Raw genomic sequence first — 6809 nt, forward strand, 5'->3', positions numbered from 1 at the left:
ACCAGATTTCCTAGAGAGGATTAGCTTATCTAACTCTACAACTACATGTTTGACGCCAACAGACTGAATAAACTCATTAGGAAAGCAGGGTCTGTCATTGGCCTCAAGCCTGCCAAGCTGGAAGAGGTGGTTGGGGACAGACTACTGGCTAAACTGGGGACCATCATGGACAATCCTTCCCATCCCCTCTTCAGGGAGGTGGACAACCTGAGAAGCAGTTTCAGTGGCAGGATCATACACCCTCGCTGTGCCAGAGAACGATACAGGAAGTCATTCCTGCCATCAGCCATTAGACTCCACAACTCATCTGGCAGACTCGGATGTACATGAAAATTCTAGTTTCTAGTCACAGACTACACTTTTCAAATTGTATTTTACTCAATTTTTGTCCTGTTCTACTCTCTGTATTTTTTGTGTCTGTGTTTGTCTTTACCCCCCCCCCCCCCCTTTCCTTAGTGCTGCTACTGCAACTAAATTTCCCTTCGGGGATTAATAAAGTTCTTCTTGAATTCTTGAATTCTTGAATTGAATAGTCCAGCAGACGATGGAATTGGGGGACAGCTGGGGGCTCCAGACAAGGCAGAGGGGGGGTCCACAGCCAGGTGTGGGAGCAGAGAGGAGGAACACGGTCAGGAACAGGAGCGGTTTTGATCTTTAGCAGAAGTGTGTTCTTGTCATCTCAGAGCGGTTAGCACAGAATTCTTCCTATGTGACCACAAATGGTCAGATGGGGGCGGGAACCGAAGCGGCCACGCATCTGTCCATTGATCCACCAAAGCTTCAAAAGAACAGGTCCAAAGATCGGCTGATGTCTTCTGTGGATCTGTGGTTCCTGGTGCTGGTACTGAGCCGCCATCAGGATTTGGTCCACGTGGGGGGGGGGGGGGGGGGGGGGGGCTGGAACCTGGACAGGTTGGTGGTGAAGCGCAGACTTTGGCTTCGAGCTGGGTCAGCTCTTAAAGGTCCCACCAGTAGATAAATAGAACTTTTACTGATCTCATGACGGGACATCGAGGAACTCGATTCGTTACCGTAGCTCAAAACAAACAAACCGGTCGACCCATGATCGTAAGATTGCAGGTTCGATTCCCGCCTTGCACGCCCATGAGTTGAAGTGTCCTTGGGCAAGACACTGAACCCCACCTTGCCTCTGGTGGTAGGCAGGCGCCTGTGTTTGGCAGCAGAGCCACCACCAGTGTGTGAATGGGTCTGTGACTGTAAAGCGCCTTGTCCTTGTAGGAAGAAAGGCGCTATATAAGTATTCGCCATTTACCAAACAAAAACGAGACGACAATAAACAGCCCTACGTGTCCAGGGTCCATGCGGTGTTGCTTTAATCCGCTTTCTTCGGTCTGTGGATTAGCAGAACCTTTCAAGAACCCAGTCAGAGGATGATCAACAACCTACAAGGCCTGACGTGGTACTGGTTGGGTTCTGACAGGTCAAAGTCAAGCTTTCAACTCCAGAACCTCACCTTCCGGACGCAAACATGCTGCAGTTCCTGCATCCAAGGAGGCAGAAGAGCAGCAGAACCTCTGACGTTCCACGTGAAGAAACCAGGCCGGACCAACCAATGAGAGCCTGGAGAGCAAAATGTGGGTCGAAGAGTACAGAACTGAACCAGGGGTCAGGATTTCTCTTAAACTGCGCTTCAACATGGAAGTACACGGAGCCGTTAAAAGACAAACCGCAGAACTTTGCTCTTTTTCTTTTGCTTCCTCTTGTGGTTTTACACTTTTAGACGTTTAGCTGCTAAAAGTGTTTTATCTTTTATTTTGAAAAGAAACAAATTTCAAACTGAAATAATGAGGCAGTTCTGGAGGAGGAGGATGTGTTTCTCTGACAGAACCGTTTGGTCTTTGTGGGTTCTGGTTCGGAATGATGTTTGGTGATGTTTCTGGTCGACTAAAGGTCTCTTTGTTCTTTCTGTCGTGAACGTTGAATGGAGAATCGCTGACTCAGCGGTGACTCTGCTCCTCTTCATGAAGTGTGAATGATGACTTTGCACAACAAACCCCTCCTTCTAATGGTTCTCTCTGGTTCTCCTCCTCCTCCCTTTTCTCCAGTAAAAGCCTGGAGATCAAGGTTCTGAGGGCGTTAAACTTCAGCGCGCCTCCTGGCTGCTCCGCACTGTGACCTCGGAGGAGCAGGAGAGCACCTCCTCATGTGTGCGGGTGTGATTCCCACAGTTGTCTGATGTTCCTTCTTGGAAAACGTCGACTTTTGACTCTAAAATGAGTCACTTGCAGAGTTGACTCAGGGAGGGGCAATCATAAACTACCCCTGCTCCCCCAGCCATGTCTAGGTGAGTGCTCAGTGCCCCCGCTGTGTTTGTCTAAGCAGATCCAAAGCCAACAGAGGCTGTCAGGGGTGGGGGGTCAAGCAGGGAAGGGTCAGAGTCCAAGGGCTTCCCGGATGAACGACTATCTGGTTGTTTAAGCTCCGGACCTCTGGCGAATCACTGAGACAAAGACGGGAGGCGTGGCCAAACTGTGGGGGCACTTTAGGGTGGGGGGTGACTGTAACGGTTCGACCTCATGCAGCCGTTCAAAATCTGTTTTTTTACTTCAAACGACTTTTTTTTATCTTCCCTCAAAATCCAACGACTGAAAGAAAACGATTTTAAATGTACAAACTGTCACCACAGCAACCAGAAAAATGGACACAAATCACCCATGCTGGCAACATCTGCAGCTTCTGCAACTTCTGCAACATCTGCAGCTTGTGCAACTTCTGCAACATCTGTAACTTCTGTAGCATGTGCAACATCTGCAGCTTCTGCAACTTCTGCAACGTCTGCAGCTTCTGCAACTTCTGTAACATCTGCAATTTTTGCAACATCTGCAACTATTGCAGTGTCTGCATGGAAACATGCCAGCATGAGTGTGGCACAGCAAAGCGAGGTCTTACAGCAAAACATCAGAGGGTTAGTTAAAACTAATCATTCAATGGTCTGAAGATAGAAACGTCTGATTCGTGTTTTATCTCTGGTCTACCAGAAGCTGAAGCTGAAGCTGAATGATGAAGATTATTTACTTATCCCTTGTGCTATCATAGATTACCCCCCCCCCCCTTCCATTGAGGTGTTCTCCCTACCATGACAAAGGTGGATAAAGGTGGAAAGATTTCATGTAATCCATGGACACCAGTGAAGATCACAAATCACTGAAGAAAAAAGGTTCAGAGCACTGTCTAGTGGGTCTAGATGACCCAACTCCCAATGTTAAAGTGCATAGGATAATACAAGGGTTACAGAAACAGCAAATTAGCTGCAAATAAAGAAAAATTGGCAAACTCTGCGGCAAATAAAACAAAAAGGAGACTTAGTGCAAAGTTGCCTTAAACTGTGTTTTTAATACAACTGAGGACTTAGGAATGACTAAAATGCAGCAATAAGCTAAATCTGAAACACAGTCTTTAATAGAAACAGAATAGAAGCTTTGTTGTAATGACGTTTAAAAACAGTTCAGGCACATCAATAGAACCAGCAATTAGAAGCAGATATAGATGAACTAGATCAGCTCTGAGAGCAGAGAATGTGCAACACCAAAAATGAAGTGAATTCAAATCCTTTCCTCAAAGTTTGACTCGGCGCTCCGCTCCTAAAGTCATCTCTGTCACCGAATGTTTTTAGCTTTCCAGGAACTTAAAGATTCAGGAGAATTTACAGCTTTTTGTGTTCAGGTTTAATAAAAATTTAACAACTTAAACAAACTTAAGAAAACCCAAAACGGCCAAATGACCAGACAGAGGAAACCAGAACCGCTGAGGCAGCTGAAAGACTGTCAAACCATCAGAACCAGAAGATCAGAATCCTGTGACGGACACAGTCAGAGATGAAAAAAACTGTCAACGTGTCGTCTGTCTGTCGATATCTTTCCTGATTGACATCGGTGTGTTATTCTGGACAAACAGGAAGTGTTCCTGACCGGTGACGGTCCGGGTTTCCTGAACAGAATCACCAATCACCACGCCATCCTTCAGCTGTCCATCAGTGCGTGGCGTGCAGTGGCGTGAAAGTTCCATGAATGTGAAGCAGTCTTTCATGGCGGTGGAGCCTCAGTATGTTTGAAACGCCCTCTAGTGGTTTCCCGGTGAACTAACCTGGCTCCAGTTGGTTCCATTTTTAGAATCAGCCCTAAAATGAAAGGATAGGTTTCTCAGCGAAGCATGTTCATTTTTGGCTCATTGGAGGGACGAAAACGCCCACACTGCCACCTAGTGCTGGGAGTTTCAGGATTTTTTTCCTCGAAAACCAGCGGCTTGAGTTTCTGCAGGACATGTTTCACAGAGAGAAAGAGGTTGAAAGTCAGAGTCCTCCGGGACTCCGGGTTAGGAGGAAACACTTTAAAACTGCGTTTGGGTCGGATCCAAAGCGGGATCGCGGCTGACAGGTTGGACCTTTTCCCTCAGTCTGGACTTCCAGGGTTTGGGTGCAGCTTCGTTGCCTTCTGTCACCCTGCACGTCTTCCTTGCGAAGAGTTAACAGCAGTGAAGGCGCTGCTGCTCTGCGTACATGTGTGTTTGTGTGTCGACTGCTCTCCGCTGTGATTGATGGCATTGTTTAAAGCCAGGGAGGCTTTGGAAAGCTTTGCCATTGTTTCAGCTCTTGGCAGGGAGGCTTCTCAAGAAAAACAAAAGTGTGGAGGAGGAGGACGAGCGAATATCAAGAATTAGAAAGCAAAACAAAACTTGTCCTCACATTCTAGAGGCCAAGTCCGAGCCTGTGATGCTGAAAATGATCGTCGTCTGCTGAGACCAGACGGTGCAGAAACTAGACCCCCACGTCTCCTCATGCCGCCACCGACCAGACCACAGCTATCTGTGCCCACCCCACCCAGCCGGGGAAGAGACCGAGCAGGAGAAACAAAACACACACCAGGAATGTACCAACACACAAACATGGCGTCCGCCCAGGCCTGCACTGTTATTCTTTACAAGATGTTTGGGGCCCGGTTCTGGTCGCCTGGCCCGACACAAACCACAGGATTCCTGCCACAGAGCCTCAGGGAATGTTTTGTTGTGTTCTGTGTGTCCAGTACATGAACACATCAGGGGATGGGGAGTGGGGGCGGCCCCCGGAGGCCTCGTCAGCATCAGCCGAGCTGTTTCCTGCGCCTTCAGTTCCCTCAGGTGGATGAGTCCTGCCACCTGGCCCGCTTTCAAAGCCTGCAGTCATCTGCAGAACATGGCCTTCACTCTCCCAGAACCAACCGTGCAGCTGTGCCAAGAGTCTGCAGCAGCTGCGCCAGGCGTCTGCAGCAGCTGCGCCAGGCGTCTGCAGCAGCTGCGCCAAGAGTCTGCAGCAGCTGCGCCAGGCGTCTGCAGCAGCTGTGCCAGGGGTCTGCAGAAGCTGACATTTATGTATGTTTGTATATATATATATATATATAAATATATAAAACTATGACTAACCAGCCCCATTTCTAGCTATAAATAACTATAGTGAAGTACAACTACAACTTACCATAACTATTAGTTACCACAAAACTAATAACAAACTATGACTTTAACTAACCATAACAATTAAAAATCACAACTTGCATAACTATTGACAGTATCTGCCCTATCTACCCCAACTGACCACAACTACACCATACTATAGGTAACCATAACTAACTGTAAATAACTGTAACTAATCTCTTGAAAAGAAGATAAAGAAAAAAACGTAACAGCTTTAAAGAACCAATCAGAACAGCAGGTGAAATCGTGGCACAAACAGGAAATGGAAGAAGAGGATCTGTGTCACAGTCAGGCAGCAGTGATGATGCTCAGCCAGAACTGAACCCGGAGACTACTAACAACTGTGTGATCAGCTGAAGGACAAAACCCGGTTCTGGACTTCTTCATGGAGTCGTGTCTCTGAACCGGTTCAGGCTGCTGAACAACACGTCACGTCACTTTCACACAAACCTCTGCAGAGGACGGCATCTGTCAGAGGAGAAACCGGACCGGAGTGATTCAGTGAAGCTCTTCCTCCCCCAGATCCGTCCATGTGAGCGTTCGTGTGGCGAGCAGACGACCTAATTGGAGACAGGTGAATAATTGGTGGATTAAGGCACGCCCTCTGTCTGGATTGGCTGGGTGTGGAAGAACGAAGTTAAGTGTGATTACCTGCTCATTACGCTCACAAATCCCCCCGCGGTGTGTTTAGGCTTATCCCGGCTCGCTGAGCTTTATCCTGGATTCCTGCTGGTTCCCCACCGCCAGACAGCGCCACCGCCGTCGCTAGGAAACAAAACAGGAGGCTGGACCCCCCCCCCCCCAGATCCTCGGGTTGGATGCAAAAACACGACGGCCAACAGGAACCCCCTATCCTCCATCGCGGGGTACACCTGCTGGACAGCTGATCTTTGTCTGCAGGTAGATCCTGCTCTGCCGTCTGCAGATGCGACTCAGAACCGTGCAGTTTGTCACGTTTGCTTCTGATACCAGCAGAGGGTTTAACCCCCCCCCCCCCCCCCCCATCAACAGTTTACATACATTACTGCAAACAGAAACAACTGACCTGAAGTAGAAACGCATCAGAAAATGAGGATCCTGTAAGGAACGTGTGAAGAATCATGTATGACAGATGATCCTGGAGGATCAACCATCTGCTGTGGATAAACGATGAACCTTTTCTGATGTGGTTATGAAATAGAAACACCTTCACGGTCACTCCAGCTTCAACATGGAGTCTGTGAGGACACGACACGTTCTGGAGTCCAAACATGAACCTAACGGTTTCATGTTCATGAAACAGAAGATCATCTGAACTCCAGACGAACACGCTGGAGATGATTGACGTTCATGGAGGATCATCGAAT

The 6809-nt window shown here is 48.1% G+C and overlaps 1 long non-coding RNA gene across 1 annotated transcript; it reads right to left on the minus strand.

Moving 5' to 3' along the window:
• Positions 1–3407: 3407 nt before the first annotated feature.
• LOC110014667 lies at positions 3408–6429 on the minus strand. The gene is made up of 3 exons (XR_002289653.2): positions 6115–6429; positions 5914–6023; positions 3408–4138 (listed from the first exon to the last, which is right to left on the minus strand). It is a non-coding gene; the product is annotated as an uncharacterized LOC110014667 (long non-coding RNA).
• Positions 6430–6809: the final 380 nt, after the last annotated feature.

This window comes from Oryzias latipes, chromosome 3 (assembly GCF_002234675.1).
Source record: "Oryzias latipes chromosome 3, ASM223467v1".
NCBI classification, from domain to species: Eukaryota; Metazoa; Chordata; class Actinopteri; order Beloniformes; family Adrianichthyidae; genus Oryzias; species Oryzias latipes.